The sequence below is a fragment of the Cervus elaphus genome, chromosome 27 (genome assembly GCF_910594005.1).
Source record: "Cervus elaphus chromosome 27, mCerEla1.1, whole genome shotgun sequence".
In the NCBI taxonomy this organism is placed as follows: domain Eukaryota; kingdom Metazoa; phylum Chordata; class Mammalia; order Artiodactyla; family Cervidae; genus Cervus; species Cervus elaphus.
In genome coordinates this window covers 32,721,661-32,741,060 of record NC_057841.1, presented here as the reverse complement: position 1 = coordinate 32,741,060, position 19,400 = coordinate 32,721,661, and the positions used below count along the sequence as shown (strand labels likewise).

Below are 19,400 nucleotides of genomic sequence, written 5' to 3'. Positions count from 1 at the left end.
TACGCCTCTCCGTTAATGGGGAATTTGTTACTACTCTCTCCGGCACCTTTGAGAATTACAAATAATGTAACCCATTGACAGTCATGGAATACGTATCCTGTCTGAAGCCAACCAATTTAATTTATTCTTTGTTGCACATTTAACCAGGTAGCACTGGGGAGAGCAATTATTAATAGTAATATATTATGCTGTTTTTAACTCTCTGTGCTTCTCTCTGGTGTAACAGCAATGGTAGAGAAATAACAATAGAAGCCTTCTGAGCAGCATTCATCTATTGACAGGTGGACATGTTAATAATAAGAGACATGAACAATTAAGGGAGATGGGATGTGATTCTTTTGTAGAAAAAATGATGTAACAGCTTTTCATATGACTTATTCTGAAATAATGAAGTGATTCTTCAAGACTGTTGAGGTTTTTACTTTCAAAGCAAGTGGTTTGACCAAACAGCTCGAAGAGTCCCCACTAATGATGTGAGAGAATTCTCACAGGAATTGCAAGAATTCTTAAAAGTTGATTGTTCTCGTTAGGTATTAAAACTCCAATTCTTCCAGAGTAAGGCTGAGTTGACAAACCTAAAAGGCAACCACATGTTGACTGCACTAATTCTTTAACAAAGTCACATCACTTTGCTTCCTGAGGCTTCCACAACAGAAGACTCAGCTCTGAGCCCAGCTACCTAAGTGATGGTTGAGACCTTGGGCTCAGAACCCAGACTTTCTAGTTTTGAATCCTGGTTCTGCCACTTATTACCTTGGGCAAGCTTCTTAACCTTCCTCCAGCTTATTGTCTTCATCTGTACATTGATCATGTAAATTTCTTATTCCTGATAGGAAGATTAAATGAGACACTAATGACAGAGCACTTAGAATGAGCTTAGAACATGATAGATATTTGTTAAATGTTAGTTGTTGTCAGATTGGAACTCTAAGTCCCCCATAAACTCATGAAGTCCAGTCCTCCCATCGTTTCTCTCATGACACATCATAACCATGTTCTAACTGAACGATGGGGTTATGCTCATAACTAACACATATTTCTAATTAAGGAAGACCTGAAACCTGCCACATTGAACTCATCATTTTTGAAAATGTCTGGAGACCAACTATGTAATAAATACTAAGTAGATTAAATTTCATCAGCCTTGTCTTTCTGAGCCTTGGGTACATTTTCCATTTTAGCGGAATCAGAAGTGTCTGATCTCTGTAGAGCCTAAGCCAAGATCTAGTGACTATAGTGAAATCATTCCCTGTGGCAGATTCTGTGTAAAGGTACTTGATTTCCATACTGAGGTGAGAGTAAAGAAAACAACAATGAAAAATACAATTAATTCTCTGGGGTTGTAAGAGAGTCACTTGTTATATCCCTCTTTCCTTCTTCTAGGTACAAAACTATACACATTTACACAGTGTTCACAAGAGCTCTTTGTGAAGTAAATAAATAAATACACAATATAGTCCTGTTTGTGCTTCCCTGGTGGCTCAGCTGGTAAAGAATCCACCTGCAACGCAGGAGACCTGGGTTTGATCCCTGAGTTGGGAAGATTTCCCTGGAGAAGGGAAAGGCTACCCACTCCAGTATTCTGGCCTGGAGAATTTCATAGACTTATGTATAGTCCACGGGGCTGCAAGGAGTTGGACACGACTGAGCGACTTTCACTTTCACACTTTCATAGTCCTGTACAAGAGGCAGCACTTACTGGCTATGTTATTTTCATTGTGAGTTTAAAACCAGGGTCAATCCTCTACCATGCATATGCGCGGGTGCGCGGGTGCGCATGTGCGTGTGCACACACACACACACACACACTCTACACATTACATGCCAAATACATATACCAACTGATCACTGGGCAAAGGAATTGGAATCTGTTGATCATAAAACCAGATGAGAATGTAGAAGAAATCATCTAAAACAAGAGATACATTTTACATATTTAAAAATGAACACTTGGCATCTAGGACTGCTATGTTATTGACTCAAGGTCAGAAAATAAATTAGAGCTAGAGCTAGAACTAAAATTCACTCTCTGTCCAGACTTCTATCACATCTTGCTGCCTCTGTTGGCAACGTTACTCTGAACTTGCTTCAATTATTCACATAAATGCTGAGTAAAACCCTGTGAGAATCTGAGAACACACCCGATCTTTATTTCTTGACCCAACTTGCCAGACTAAGGTCAGATTGTTAATGTTGCATTATTTCTTGATTCAAAAATTGACACATAATTTAGTCCTTTCCAGAAGGATTAATAGGTTCTTCTTGTGTTAAGAGATATTTACACTCGAGTCTTAAAAATACTGAGTAGCATTACAGAAAATAAATCAACAAAAGTTCACATTACTTTTCAAGTATCAATCATATGCTGACAAGTCAGTCCCTTTCAAATTACAAATTGCTAAGAACAGTCTAGCTGGTAGTAATTGCCAATGTTTTAAATGCAAGTCTTCTGTGAAACCAGCACTTCCCCAAAAGAATGGTTTGTTTTCTGCAAGAGGAAATTATTTTTCTGCTTCTAATTTTATGTGTGTTTTATTCAAATTTCATAGACTATAATCACAACATTCCTGATACTCCCTTGCATGGCAAATTTGCTTTCTCACCACCACCCCTCCCCCGATAATATTTGGACGAATTCTATTTGTTTTTTAAAAGGCAGTAAAAAGAAATCCATGTCTTCATAGGTAATCAAAATCTAGTCATTCATAAATTAACTGGTTGGTTCTGATGGTAACTCTGCCCATTGGAAAAGGCAGTGTTTTGGCTCAAAACCCACTGCTGCCACCTACTGTCACTGGACAAGCACTGCCTCGGCTTTATTTCTGTGTCAGGACACAGTCCTCCATAGAGAGAAAGAGACAGAGGTCTGTTACTTTAGCAACGATCTTAGTAATTAATTATTTAGGAAACTTTTGTCTCTCTCTATTGACTCTTTTATATTTGAATAGTCTGGGTTCCAGACATGCTTCTTTACTATGCTTGGCATTTGAATTCTTTGAAGGCTTTAAATCGATGAATACTAACAATGCAAGAGCTGAAGGCAATCATCCATATTGATGAAGTTCACTATAAATAGATATACGCTGCAATAACCCATGTGTAAAAGCGCTGTGTCCTTTTATTCTATCCCTATTGATTCCAAACCCTCGAAGGGCTTGGTTGTCAATAGCTGAGCCAGAGGCATCAGAAGAAGCCCACAGACCACTAAGTCATTTTGCATTACAGGGCAAAGACAAGCTCAGGAAAGAAAGCCACTCCTGTGTTCCAATTGAACTGATCAAACAAAGTACAAGGATTTTCTTGCATGAGAAATTATTTTGTTGAATAGGAACTACCTTTCAAGGGCTCTAAAGGAATGTGATTTAAATAAATTTAAAGATCCATATCCATTTTATAGGGGTGATTATACACCACGCAGTAGTAGCTCTTCGGGGAAGCGCTATTAGAAACGTGAAAGGCTGCGGTTCCACAGTCATGAGCAAGCTGGGGGGTGGCCAGTGTGTGGAATGGATTTCAAGACTGGGAGGATGTTATGATTCCCTCTTTCTCTGCCACGTACAGCAGAGTACCCCACATCCAGGGGTTTGGAGAGGCTCTCGGCAGGGGACCTGGAGCAGAGGAGCCCTCTAAGGAGCAGAGGGGCCATAAAATCTGTTGTAACAAGGGCACAGAACCGAGGGTCTTTGGGTCTTCGGACATGGACTTTTCCATTAACTTGAGTCATAATCTAACTCAGGTCTTTTCTACTCTTACTAACTTCCATGTGTTTGTAGACCAAACTTGGAGTTTTTTTAGAGCACTTTCACTCTCATTCCACTGGACAGAATTCAGACACGTGATTACACACAGACTTCATGTGCTGGGAAATGGTATCTAGATTTGTTCTCAGGAAGTACAGGAAATAAATTCTGATGAATATATAGCAACACAATAAATATTGTATTTAATATACAATATAATACAAACTCATCTCACAGTACCATATGACTGTCAAACAGAGGTCAGCAAACTACAGCCCATGAGCCAAATCTAGCAGACCACTTGTTTTCATATATCCCAAGAACTAAGAATGTTTATTACATTATTAAATAGTTAGAAGACTCTAAGAGAGAAAGAATACACAACAGGCATCATTTATGACCTGCAAAGCTTAAAACGTTTATTATATGGGCCTTTTACAAAATGTAATGGCCAACGTCTGGTCCACCTGTTTCATTTAGTGTCCTGGAAAGAAATAGATGTCACCCTCAAAAGATCATTAATGAAGGGACTTGTATTAGTTTTCTATTGCTGGCTTTGTTTCTGTTGGTGGCTTAAAGCAACACACACATGTTATCTCATAATTTCTGGGGATCAGGATTCTGGTACAACTTTCTTGGGTCCCTTGCTTAAGGTCTCACTGTTTTACAGTCCAGGTATTGGCTGGGGCTGTGGTCTTATCCAAGACTTGAACAGGGAAAGATTCCTTTCCAAGTACTCTTGGGCTGATGGCAGAATTTATCTCCTTGTGTTTGTAGGCCTGAGATCCCATTTTCATGCTGACTAGAGACTTCCCTAAGGCTCTAGAGACCCCCATAGATCTCTACCATGTAACCCTAATCAAGGGAGTGATATCTGATCACCTTTGCATGCTGTGTTGCTTAGAAACAAATCACAGATTCTACCTGTCTGTGCTCAAGGAGAGGGGATTACCAGTTACTAGAATAGGATGAGACTCTAGCTATAGGAGAAGACAACCACAGTGGTGCCCATGGCCTTCAGTGTAGAATGCAACCACTACCAACCTGTGGCCTAGCAGGACAAGTCGGGGAATAAGGACCAGAGCTTCTCCTTCTTCCAGTTCTCTGTCTGTTGTCTGACTCCCCTCTCCCCCTTCTCCAGAAATCCAACAGAAAGGCAGAGGACAATGAAGACTGATTGATGCAACTGTGCAAAGTCAGCCTCCTAAATTACAGAGGAAGGTAGAGATGGGTGGAGAGTGGATCTTGGAGGGGCAAATAAAAGCCATTCCAAATTTTGGGCTTTTGATTTTACTCACATTTCAAGGAAAACAGCAAATACCCTTCAGATCAAATGATGAGTCTATTATTTGACTAATAGTTATCCACATCAGAACCAAGAATGACCAGGGCCTGCTACCATCCAGAAGACCATTAAGGCTACTCAAAATCATCTGAAAAGCCAACACGGCTTGACTTGCCTCAGAGGTAAGTTGAGTTCAGAGAACACTGATGCTCACCCTGCTTCTGGAAATGAAAATGCAGCAGTATGTTTTACTCTGACCAAGTGATACTGTTGGAGAATGGTCTTTATGGAAAGATGAATACAACTCCACCCAATGATGGGAGCAGGTGACACCTGCCAGTGATTCTCACTTGAATTCCCACTTAGTGTCTGTGCTGAGATGAACGATGACTTTCTCCCACTGAGTCATGCCTGCTATAGAAACAGAGGCCTGGCCTACCTGGGGAAAGCTGGTATTGACGACACTAGCTTTTCAGTACTCAAATTTCTCAGTAGTAGAGCATTTCACTACTAGGTCAGTTTCCCCAGTCAGCTGCTCGACTATATCAAATGCATCAAGGAGAGGGTGCCCTTAAAAAGTAGGAGTATGTTGTTCCTGGAACTGCTGGTGAATAATTAAGACCAAGGCAAAAGACCTAGGGATCATCATTCTTTGGCATATTTCTAGGTATTTTCTGTTTTGTTATTATAAAAGAATAAGTGGTGATTATCCAAAAGTGAGTTTGGAGTCCTTAAACAATACGTATTGGGTGTAAGGTGGGCTCAAGGATATATTGTACAACACAGGGAAAAGAGTTGATATTTTGTAATAACTGTCAATGGAAATTAATCTTTCAAAATGATACAAAAACTTTTAAAATTGAAAATTAAAAGAAATTAAATTTAAAAATGATAAACTTTGCCTCAAATTACAAATGAAGAGCTACATATAATGCAAAATAATGACAATATATTCATAGAATTTGAGTATATCTTGCATGTAAAAATGCCTACAGAATCAGAGATGGAGGAGGTGATAACAGACCTCATAAACAAGGCTTTGAGCCATGAATTCTGCTAATAAAATTAGAGTAAATTCTTTCGTTAATATAAGAGGTTTTCCTTCATATCACTTCCTCCCACACACTGTACCCAATAAGGCATTGCTGCCTAATTGAAAAGTTTTCTAATGAGAGTTTAGGTAAAACTCATTAGCTAGATATGATAACATGGCAGACTTCCTAGCAGCAACTTTATTGGTTACCTATAAATAGAAAATTAATTAATGATGAAGAAAATAAATCTGTAGCCATACCAGAGGTATGAACGGTAGTATTGTTTTAAACTTCTATTAACTATTAGTTTATTGCAACAAATTACAATGGCCATGGAAGCATCATCTGAACATCCAGTTTACCCGTGATTGGTAACACTGAATCGGACACCGTATGAGCTTGCGATGGGAGATTTTAAACTCTTCCTATAAAACATGTAGCCTAGAAAACCTTAGCAGCAAAGTGTTGCTCACTTTAAAATGGGAATCTTTAGTTGTTTGGTGCATGCTAAGTCGCTTCAGTCGTGTCCAATTCTTTGCGACTCCATGGATTGCAGCCCGCCAGGCTCCTCTGTCCATGGGATCCTCCAGGCAAGCATACTGGAGTGGGTTACCATTTCTTTCTTCAGGGTATTTGTTGGGTATAAGAGGATAATTTTTAACCACTTTTTGATTTTTTGAATTTTTATATCAAGTATTCTTTATAATACACAGTAAAGTTCATTAAAAAAATCAAACCCGCATAAAGTAGATAAAATGTAGTCAGAAACTTACTTTATATGAACAAAACAGAGTGGAGAATTTTGTTTTCTGAAATGGAGGTGGATGGTGGATATTGGAAAAGAAAGTTTGTTTTATTTCTCTTATTCAAGCAATAGTTACAAAATATCTTACCCTCAAATTCAATTTAACATTAAAGAGTTGATATATGGTTACATATTACAGTATTGAGTAGAATTCAGTAGTTATCTATTTAATTAGGCCATCAGGCAGAAGATTTCAGAAAATATCCCAGAGAGTATGCATTTTCCAAAGTAGAATTGGTATTCCCACTGATTCCTTTACACTAGTCATTTCCCACTTTATACTGCACAAGATAGAACCTGAATAAGAATCTTTGATTGAAAATACTCAATACTTTCCCGCCATCTTTCTCTGTATACATAATACATACAATACGTAGCCCAAATTTATCATGTGTGGAAGTTAGCTCCTTCAAAACTCTGTTCTCTTTATATCCCAGACTCCATTCACACACTCCCTGGATATTCTTCATGTCAACACATAGAACCACGTGTTCTGGCTTTGTTTTCCATTTTTCCCTATCCTCACACCTTTGACATGAATTCCCTCAATTTGAAATCCCCCTCCTTTGTTATCCATCATGTAAACTCTTCCCCATCTGGGAATGGAAGCACACTCTCATCCGTAAAGTCTCCTGGTAACATTCATGCAAAGATTAGTCATTCTTTCTGAGAATGCGCAGCAGTCTGTAAAGATCACAGCATTATTTAAACTGCATTGCAATTATTTGTTTGCATGCCCATCTTCACTGCTGAACTGTAGGTAGCTTCTTCTTATTTGTACCACCTCACCACCAGCATGGTGGAACAGAGTAGACTTGAACAGGTTTTGGTTTAATAAATGAATGATTAAGTGCACAGGTGAATATTAAAATTGGCTTACTGAGAATCAATCATCAGTTTTATATAGCACAGGGAAGAATAATGGCTTCAAAAGTTTACATACTAGTCACCTATAATCTAGGGCAATATTGACAGCAAATAACAAGGACTGCTGCATCCTTGATCCTAGCGCACATGCCAATTTCTAATCTCCTGCATTTCCACTAAGGAAGATGTAGCTTTCGTTTTTTTAGGTTCCTCTGCTAAATCTAAAACGTATCAACAGGAACGACATAGCCAGAAGAGATTGGTAAGGAAAGAATCTGAAGTTCGTTAAGTTTATTCAAGGAGAAAATTCAACAGAGAGAAACCAGAGGCACTGGAAATCTCTGAAAACGACAGGGAGACTTGAATCTTTCCATCCTTTGCCGTGCTGAGCCAACATAAAGCGGGAGGTAGTGTTTTCATGGTGTCAGTAGAGGGCAGCACACACTTCATTAACTAGGAAAGCCGGCTGTGCTGAATTCCTGCCTAAGGAGCCAGAACTCCAACAAGCGCTCTAGCAACAGAAGAGCCCAGGATTCTTTCACCTCAAGCAGAAATCTGCCCCCCCAAAACGTGATGCTTTAAATATTTTTGTGTTAATATCATTTCATCCAATTATACTGCAGATTTTAAGCTATGATTGTGTTTATGCTTTAAGGGTTAATGTGGCAAAGCAGAAAGAAGGTAGGCTTTGAACTTAGACAGACTAGGTTTGAACACCTGATCCACCACTAGCTAGCTGTGTGATTTGGTCAAGTTACTGAATCGTTCCAATCCTCTTTTTACTCACCTTTAAGATACAGATAATAAAATCTCAGTCATGGAGTCAGATCAAATGAATATATGGGTACCAGCTTGATGTTCTATAGCTGTCTTCCCTCCTTCTCTTCCCATTTAAGAAAAGCAAACATGTACAAATGTCTATCATATACAAGGCAGGACACCTTGACAGAACCAAAAAGTGCCCAGAACCAGCCTTGGATAAATTTGCCAACTGAGCCAAATTTCTCTTCCAGGAGTTCTGGCAGAGAGTATTAGAACACAATGAATAATAGTAATATTGCAAAGTTTTTTGACAGTAATAAACACATTACACATTATAGAAATATGGAAGACAACACCATTTAGTAATGTGTAATATAGTACTGCAGTAGGAATTCAAGAGAATTTAGTCTTCATTTACAATGACATGGTTAGGATGTATTGGTGACCCACAACAAAGTTTGTCCACATAGATACCAGCCTAGGGAACCACAAAGTCACCAGTGTGTGAGGTCAGCTAGAACAACAGACTTCAAGAATCCCTGCCTGTCCTGTACCATACAATTACTCTCCTTTTATAACCAAAAACCACTTTTACACAGCACAACATAAAACAGTAACAAAAAAGAGAGCAACAGGGATGAAAAAGCCTGTTTCCACCAAGCATGCCAACCAAATAGGAACCAACAGCAAAATCTGGGGACCAAACTGGGAATAAATAGCTGAGAAATTCAACACAAAGACAGCAAACTTTGGAGCTAAAGCTGACTTACCACGTAAGCGTGGACTTGACAAGCTGTGTATAGCGGGGCACTAGGGGCCTCTCTGTCTTCTCAGGAAACTCGTGGTCCAAGGCTGGGGTCTGTAGAGTTGGGTAGCACCCACTGTGTCTGATGGGATGTCCATGAGAGCTGTGGAAATCAGTGAGTTCATCCACATGAGACCAAGAAGAGGCTGTTTATTCAGAGCTTTCTATAGCAAGGGGTCAGCCACCATCACTTGTGTTTGGCAGAAACTTAAAGGCAGGTAGAGACATGGGCAAACCTTCTCGTGGAAGCAGGGTGACATCAGGTGTGCCCTGATTGAAGGCTGTTGGCATGGAGACCCTGCAGGTGGGCTAGCTACAGGTGGAGCATCCTCTGTGAGCATCCTTTGTGACTGGTCAGGGGTTCATGTTTGGGGTTCTCAGGTTGGTCCTATGTTGGAAGAGAGGGCAAAATTAGGGAAATTGTCAGTTATTAATATTAATCACATCTTAGCCATTTCAGACCAATTGTCACATGGCTGTATTTAGTCTCCTGGATTGGTTCTTACAGACAGCACTCTGACTTCTTGGATTGGTTATAGTGGAGAGCAGCCTGGCTTCCTGGACTGGTCCCTGCAGGTGGTCGGTCAGGGTTTATTCCTATATACGTCTTGGCCATATTTAGATGCAATCTATAGATGGTATCACCGACTCAATGGACATGCGTTTGAATAAACTTCGAAAGTTGGTGATGGACAGGGAGGCCTGGCATACTGCAGTCCATGGGGTCGCAAAGAATTGGACACGACTGAGCAACTGAACTGAACTGATGGCTTGGCCATTGTCCCTTTGACACTTGTTTCTCACTAACAGAGAAATAAATACCATGCCAGGAAGATGTCTTGCTCAGTCTCTAGATCTCTTATTCTCTGACTTTTGAGATCTTTACTCTCTGTCTCCATGGCCTTGGGTGAGTTGGTTATTCTCTGTAAGCCTCAGATTTCTTCTCTGAAAAATGACAGGTTTCATCTAGAAAACAGTTTCCAGCTTCATGATGCCAGTATATAAATGGAGGGGAGAAACGGTTCTGGCGGAGGGGCATTTAGGTAGCGATTTGAAATTGCACAGAACCCACAGGTGATATCACCTGTGTAGCAAGCTCAACTGAGTGAAGTGAGGACAAAGTTCAGGGGCAGGCTACCTGGCAGGTATTAAATATATCGCTTTCGGGGGGAAATGGTTGAAAACCACTGGCCCAGTTAATCTATCAGGTTCATTCCACTCCGACTGTAAGAAGAACCATTTCCCAGCTACAAACTCCCCTACGTTCAGCCTGTGCATGACCATCACCAGCATTAAAAAGAGTGGGAGAAAAAGTGAACACTGTCCTAATGATCTCTGCGGGGTCACCTGACTGGTGTATGTTGATCAAGGCCAAGATCAAGTAGAGATCTCAATTTGGTCGTTAAATTCCTCTTGGTTTTCCAGTCTCACTAATTTTAATCCCCTCTTCGTTTCAGGGGGTTTAATTGTCCTTTTGGAAGAGCCACTGCCTTAGCTAAAAATTAAATTACTATTTATGTTTGTTTCTGAACAAAATGTGATGTGAACTGCCCCGGGCTGCTCTCTCCAGATTACTCAAATGACAGACCACTTTCAGTCATTCTGAGTCATTTTGCCAGAAATTGTGATGAATTTTCTTAAAAATAAATAAATAAATAAACCTTGCTTACTTAGGTATATATGCACAATGTTAACCATTTTTCTATTCAGTATATATTTATTGCTCTTAGTACTTAACTAGGGTTTTCTTGGTGGTCAGATGGTAAAGAATCTGCCTGCAAAGCAGGAGACCCAGGATCAAACCCTGAATCAGGAAGACCCCCTGGAGTAGGGCATGACTAAGTACTTAGTGCTTGGGCTAAGTTGCCTCCATTTCCTGCATTCTCCTGTGGGTGCTTTACCACAGTGCCACCTGAGAAGCCCAGTAAAGTGCTTACCTAGGTCCAAAGAAGCTATCAACAAATAAAAACAGGTAAGTCCTACTGCTCACTGGAGCTTACATCCTAATGCTATAAACTGGGCTTAAATATCAAATTCCTATTCCTTAAGTGATAAGTACTAGGAAGTATCATAAAGAGATACAGCAGGAGGAGTGTGTAACTTACATGATGTTGTGGTCGAAGACCTCTAGGTTAAATTGATAAACAGAGATCCAAAGAAAGTAGAAAAAAGGCAATATGGATATGAGGAAGAAATTTTCTGGGCAAAGGAAAAATGTACCAAGGCCCTGAGACCACAGCATCCTTGGGATGTTGCAGACACAGAAATGAGGCCAATAGGTTAGAGCTGAGGGGTGAGGGAAGGAGGGTACCAGGTGATCATGGCTTGAAATGTGTAGGAGAGAAAGACCACAGAAGGTCTTGGGGCCAGAGTAAGAGTCTGGGGATTTACTCTGAGTTAAACAAGGAGGCATTGAAGATTTTGAAGAGAAGGACTGATATGATCTCACTTACACTGATACTTTAAGAGATCACTCTGGATGTTGTGTCAGGAAAAGACCAAAGAAGGACACGGGATTCGCAGATTGTGGCAGTGGGAAAGAATCTGCCTGCTAATGCAGGAGATGCAAGAGACGAGCATTCGATCCCCGGGTCGGGAAGGTCCCCTGCAGGGGGAAATGGCAGCCCACTCCAGTGTTCTTGCCAGGAAAATTCCCCAGACAGAGGAGCCTGCCAGGCTGTAATCCATGGGGTTGCAAAGAATCAGACACGACTGTACACATGCCCCAACTCTACGGAGGACAAAGATGGAAGCAGAGAGACAAACTAGGAGGCCACTGCAATGGAGCAAATGTGGGAATAACTTGTCTGAAAATGCCTCCATGGGTTTTCAGGCCTCAACAATGAAGAAGGAGTTGACAGTGACTGAGATGGGAAGACTTAATGCAGAGCATACTTGACACTGATAGAGGCAGAGCTCAATTATTGAACACCTAAGAAGCCTATTAGACATGCAAGTGAAATCTCACGTAGGCAAGTGCTCAAGTGTATCTGAAGTTCAAGAATAAGGTCAGAGCAAGAGGTATGAATTTGGAAGTCATTGGTTTACCTGTGGAACTACTGCAATCAGAATGGATGAAATCATCAATGGAGTAAGTGCAGGCAGAGAAGATTGGAGGCTCAGGCCCTCGGCCCTCCGGTGTTCCAGCTTTTGGAATCTGGTAGGTACAGTGGAATCAAGAAACATCCGGGATAGGAAAGCAGAGACTCAAGAGAGAAGGGAAGCCCAGGGTTCAAGTGAAGACAATGTACCTTTGCTGAAGGATATAAATAGAGTAAGATGAAACCTAAAGTATCTTCAAATGGTAACATAGAAATCATACTTGATGTTGACTGGAGAGGATTTAGTGGATTTCTGGAGATGAAAAATTGATTAGAATGAAATCAGGGGAGGAGTGTAGGAAGAAGAAGTCTTGAGTATAGACAATTCTTTGAATGACTTCTGCTGAAAAGGTGAATTTAAAAATAGAGCATTAGATCATGGAATCTAGTCCCATCACTTCACAGCAAATAGAAGGGAGAAAAGTGGAAGCAGTGACAGATTTTCTTTTCTTGGGCTTCAAAATCACTGCAGACAGTGACTGCAGCCATAAAATTTAAAAATGTTAGCTCCTTGGAAGGAAAGTTATGACAAACCTAGACAGTGTATTAAAAAGCAGAGACATCACTTTGCCAACAAAGGTCTATATAGTCAAAGGTATTGTTTTTCCAGGAGTCATGTACCAATGTCAGATTTGGACCATAAAGAAAGCAGAGAGCCAAATAATTTATGCTTTCAAATAGTGATGCTGGAGAAGACTCTTGAGAGTCCCCTGGACTGCAAGGAGATCAAACTAGTCAATCCTAAAGGAAATCAGTCTTGAACATTCATTGGAAGCACTGATGCTGAAGTTCCAGTGCTTTGGCAACCTGATGCAAAGAACTGACTCATTGGAAAAGAACCTGATTCTGGGAAAGACTGAGACAAAAGGTGAAGGGAGCAGCCACGGATGAGATGGTTAGATAGAATCACTGACTCAACAGTGATTGAGTAGGGAAATAGTGGAGGACAGAGGAGCCTAGTGTGCTACAGCCCATGTGGTCCCAAAGAGTAGGACACAACTTGGTGACTGAAAAACATCAGCAATTCTGATCAAAATTTGAAGGGCATTTAAAGGGGAAGTGGGATTGGGTAAAACCAATCAAAATGATCATAAAACTTATCTAATAAACCTATGAAAATAGTCAAAACTGTCCTAAGAAACAAAGAATTTTGAGTTATAATTATCAGGTATTATAATCTCTAGTAATTAGGACATTAAAGTGGCAGAATTAAAGCATGAGTTTATTTCATTTCTCTCCCACTTTTTTTTATCCTAAAATGAATGTTTTTTAAAAAGTCCATAAAAACATAGAGCATTACCTCTTGAGGGACATGAAAAAGGTAGGGTTTTTTAAATGAGATAGTTTAGCATGTTTATATGGTGAAGGGAATTATTCAGTGGAAAGAGAATACCTTATGACACGGGAGCGGGGGGGGGGGGGTGATGATGGGAGGAGTGTTGTCTAAGAGCTAAGAGGAATTGGTACCCAGTGTCCCAGTGAAGGGACTGAAGAGTGCATCAATGTTTATTTCAACAAGAAGAAAGGGGGAGCCATGAACAAAAATCTAAGTATAAAATCCTAGAGCCATGAATCTGGACAGATAGGTTGAGAATAGGTTGTTAATAAAGTAGTCTTTCTTTCAGCTTTTATTTAGTGAGTTTTTATTTAGTTTTTTTGTTTTTAAGCAGAAAAAGATTGACATAGGTGAATCTCATTTTCAGTTGACTGGGTGTCTGCATGGAAGGGGAATGGAAGGAAGAAGAGGATATTAGGTGTTAGATTTAATAATTAAGTGTTAGATTAAATAATTAGACTTAATAATTAAGGACCTACACTAGAACATGGGCAGCTCTGGTGAAACCAATGGTTGGATTAAAGAAACATTTTGAAAAGGAAATTGACAAGTCTTGCTGACTGACTTGTTATGAAGGATAGAGTATAAGATTTCTTTATGTTTTCTGTCTTACCAGATTAAGTGAAAAGTGATATAACCAACTGAAAGAAGAATTGTAGGAGAAATGGTAAATTTCTTTCTTTTCTTTCTTTTTCTTTGGGGGGGGAAAGATAAAAAGTTTTTGAATTTTAGCACTATGTTTGATTTGTAGGTGTCCATAGTGCAAATACAGGCAAATGTCCGAAAACCAATATTTGAAAGCTATCATTGTGTCAGCGCCAGTTAACGGTTGGAAGATGATGATCTCATTGCATGTTGATGTCTGCAGTAAGAAAAGAAAATTGAAGACTGACTCTAAGAGAAAATGCTAGTAATTAAAAGCTAAGTCAACGTGAGCCTGTGAAAGAAGGACATGATCAACTTAACCAAAGTTTCCAGGAAAACTGAAGCCACATTCAGGTTGCAGCCACGAGTCAGCCAATGGAGACTTTAGTGAATATGCCTTCAGTTAACACAGCCACACAAAAGAGAACGGACATTTCAAAACAAAGGTGATAATTATACATGTGTTTAAAAAAAGAATCACACCCCTAAATCCCCCTCCCAAGAAGGAGGAGGACATGTGCATACCTATGGTTGATTCATGTTACTGTAAGGCAGAAACCAACACAATATTGTAAGCAATTATCCTTCAACTAAAAAAAATGAAAAAGCACAAATATTATGTACCCCCAGTTATGAGCATCATGATTAGGAAGTATCACTCTGATGTTGAAAATAAAGTGGATGGTATTAGAGACTTTATGGTCTAATCCCAATAGCCATCCAGCCCAGATCTCTGTTATATACCACAATAGATGTTCCACTCCTATAGGAAGATAGGAGAGGAGGTGGTAGATTAAAGGGCAATGAGATACAATTCAGTTAGGAGGTCCCGGTCACTTTAAGGATGATTATTCTAAAATGTAAAAGCACCACACCACCCCTATCCAAGTCTCTTCTTGAAAGCCTAACAAACAAACCCGAACATTCAACCTTACCAAAATACCTGGGAACTAGGCATGTATGAGAAGGAAATAACTGTAGGAGAACAGACATCACCATTCTTTAGTGTTTCATTTTTTTTTTCTAAATTGCTCTCTGATGAGGCCATATGAACAACTCATAGGAAGAAGCTGTTTTAGATGTAATTATTCAAACTCTGGCTCAGATGGCAAAGAATCTGCCTGCAATGCAGGAGACCTAGGCTCAACCCCTGGGTTAGGAAGATCTTTGGAAAACTCAGCAGTGGCCACAGGACTGGAAAAGGTCAGTTTTCATTCCAATCCCTAAGAAAGGCAATACCAAAGAATGCTCAAACTACTGCACAATTGCACTCATCTCACACGCTAGTAAAGTAATGCTCAAAATTCTCCAAGCCAGGCTTCAGCAATACGTGAACCGAGAGCTTCCAGATGTTCAAGCTGGTTTTAGAAAAGGCAGAGGAACCAGAGATCAAATTTCCAACATCCGCTGGATCATCGAAAAAGCAAGAGAGTTCCAGAAAAACATCTATTTCTGCTTTATTGACTACGCCAAAGCATTCGACTGTGTGGATCACAATAAACTGTGGAAAATTCTGAAAGAGATAGGTATACCAGACCACCTGACCTGCCTCTTGAGAAACCTGTATGCAGGTCAGGAAGAAACAGTTAGAACTGGACATGGAACAACAGACTGGTTCCAAATAGGAAAAGGAGTACGTCAAGGCTGTATACTGTCACCCTGCTTATTTAACTTATATGCAGAGTACATCATGAGACACTCTGGGCTGGAAGAAACACAAGCTGGAATCCAGATTGCCGGGAGAAATCTCAATAACCTCAGATATGCAGATGACACCACCCTTATGGCAGAAAGTGAAGAGGAACTAAAAAGCCTCTTGATGAAAGTGAAAGAGGAGAGTGAAAAAGTTGGCTTAAAGCTTAACATTCAGAAACCTAAGATCATGGCATCTGGTCCCACCACCTCATGGGAAATAGACGGGGAGACAGTAGAAACAGTGTCAGATTTCATTTTTGGGGGCTCCAAAATCACTGCAGATGGTGACTGCAGCCGTGAAATTAAAAGATGCTTACTCCTTGGAAGGAAAGTTATGACCAACCTAGACAGCATATTGAAAAGCAAAGACATTACTTGGCCAACAAAGGTTTGTCTGGTCAAGGCTATGGTTTTTCCAGTGGTCATGTATGGATGTGAGGGTTGGACTGTGAAGAAAGCTGAGTGCCGAAAAATTTATGCTTTTGAACTATGGTGTTGGAGAAGACTCCTGAGAGTCCCTTGGACTGCAAGGAGATCCAACCAGTCCATCCTAAAGGAGATCAGTCCTGGGTGTTCATTGGAAGGACTGATGCTGAAGCTGAAACTCCAATAGTTTGGCCACCTGATGTGAAGAGTTGACTCATTGGAAAAGACCCTGATGCTGGGAGGGATTGGGGACAGGAGGAAAAGGGGACGACAGAGGATGAGATGGCTGGATGGCATCACCGACTCGATGGAGATGGGTTTTAGTAAACTCCGGGAGTTGGTGATGGACAGGGAGGCCTGGTGTGCTGCGATTCATGGGGTCGCAAAGAGTCGGACATGACTGAGCGACTGAAATGAACTGAACTGAACTGATGGAGAAAGGAATGGCTACCCACTCCAGTATTCTTGCCTGGAGAATTCCATGGATAGTGGAGCCTGGTAGGCTTCAGTCCATGGGACTGCAGTGTCAGACACAACTGAAGTGACTGAGTGCATGCATGTGCGCGCACACACACACATTCAAACTCACTGCTACTGCTACTGCTGCTGCTAAGTCGCTTCAGTCGTGTCCGACTCTGTGCGACCCCTTAGACGGCAGCCCACCAGTCTCCCCATCCCTGGGATTCTCCAGGCAAGAACACTGGAGTGGGTTGCCATTTCCTTCTCCAATGCATGAAAGTGAAAATTGAAAGTGAAGTCGCTCAGTCGTGTCCAACTCTTCGCGACCCCATGGACAGCAGCCCACCAGGCTCCTCTGCCCATGGGATTTTCCAGGCAAGAGTACTGGAGGGGGTTGCCATTGCCTTGTCCGTCAAACTCACTATATTACTTTATTCTCCAAGCTACACACTTTTTAAAAAACACAAAAACAGTAAGAACAATATTTGTATTTTTCATACAAGTGATTTTTTTAAGCAGTATCTTATTCAAATTCCCAATAATCCTATGAACTTTGCAATATTATCATAATTATTAAAAATGTGAAAAACAAGCCTTGGGATAAGGTAATGAATTTAAGTTCAGGTTGTTTGTATAGGAAAAGGCAGAACCAGGATTTAATTGAATCCAGGTAATTTGACCCCTATGCTCTTTCTACTCTATTAACTAGCTTGTTCAACAGATGGTGTCTGGATCCAGAGAGATTTCCTTTAATTTCACGAGAAACAATTTGCTTTGTTAACTGGGCTTGCTCCCCTATAACTTCACAAATCAAAGTTTGTAAAGACTATATACCCTTTGATATGGGTCAGTGTTCAAAATTTAAGTTAAACAAGAAGTTGTTACTATTTCATAAGGTATGTAATGAACATATAACAAAAATATTGAGAAATGAAAGAAAGCATTTTAAGCAGTTTTGACAGTTTCCTCTGAAACCATTCAAATGACTGTGTACTGCAAGGAACTAAGGTAATCAGCTTTAGAAAAGGTGTTTGTACACTGATGAGACATATGAAAGGATTGTATAAATTATTTTAAAGGTTTTTTGATCTTTTATGAAGATGCCCAGAAAATGTGGGTGGTGATGACTTGCTTAAATCCTGGAGAAAAATATTAAGTACTTAGTTGAGGGTCAAAGAGAAATACTGACTAATAGCAGAACATTTCAAGATGTCTGCAGGTTATACATACAAAATCAAGTGGTTGTACTCTTTCTCATCAAATATTTAAGAGATTTTTCAGGAACATTTTGATGAGATTTTAAGTTTTTAATTTTTACACAGACCTAGAGTATAATACTTGGGAAAAGTTGAATACTGTTAACATTTCAAACTGGAGCATTGGAAATCAAGGTTGAAGGACACTTGGTCTTTGAAGATACAGTATGACTTAAGAGAAAGGTTAGGAAGATAAAATGAAAAGAATTAATGTACTCAGCCCATACAACCAGGGCAGAGGATTTGTGTCAAACAGTTCATTGTTGGGGAAAGTTCCTTCCTGGTGGCTTTTCTTCTAAGTGACAGGAACTGGAAGGTGACTTTATTTCCATTCATAAGAACCACATTCAGCTGCCAATGCAGATATCCTGTCCTTAAGGCTTGAGGTATACTCATGCAAATTTATAGACTAATCCCTGATTTCTGTAAAGCTACTTTCCTTTACAGCAGGGTTTACAGTTTGGGCTGTGCTCTTTAAAAATGTTTGGGAAGTTACCTGTTTATATCACATGCACATTTTTGTTGGGGAACTTTCACCATACATGGAAAGGAATATCTTTAGAGGCTCAGGTTAACCTCCATATACAGAAAAGTAATTAAGATACTTAGTGATGGTGAAGTTCTTTTTCTTACTGGACGACATCTAATTTTTATTCCTACAGGATGGAACAAGGTGACTCTGAACTTGAGCCAGGATAAAGCCATTCTGAAAATCCAAACTTCACTCTTTCATTGTAATCACTGACTAAAATGGTGGCCAAGGGCAAACCAGAGATGGAGAATTTTGTCACCCACAGAATTGAGACCACATTACTTGAATAAATGACATGTTAAGCCATGCTTGGCCATTTTACTTCCTGCTGAGAGTTGTGACAAATCATAGACTTCAAATTTCCATCATGGGGGAAAAATGAGTTCTTTAGGAAAGAACAGTATTTGTCTTCCTCAAGTATAACTCATCATTAAAAACAAGTGTCTGGAAAAGGAAACAGTTCTTCAGTTGACATTGTAACTGTGCCCCTTTTATTAACATTACAAGGGAATTTTGTAGGAAAATCGACATGCATTTATTACTTCTCTTGATCCCTTGCCAATCTGTCATTAGTGAAGTAGCAACTTGTATAAAAGTTTTTTTTAAATGCATAATGCACACAGAAGAATATGCTTCTTGAAAAATAATCAAT

At 40.0% G+C, this 19,400-nt stretch overlaps 1 long non-coding RNA gene across 1 annotated transcript; it reads left to right on the top strand.

Annotated features, from left to right (window-relative positions):
- The first annotated feature begins 9,123 nt into the window (after positions 1–9,123).
- LOC122684999 lies at positions 9,124–19,054 on the top strand. Its single transcript, XR_006338212.1, has 3 exons — positions 9,124–9,266; positions 14,352–14,402; positions 18,879–19,054. It is a non-coding gene; the product is annotated as an uncharacterized LOC122684999 (long non-coding RNA).
- Positions 19,055–19,400: the final 346 nt, after the last annotated feature.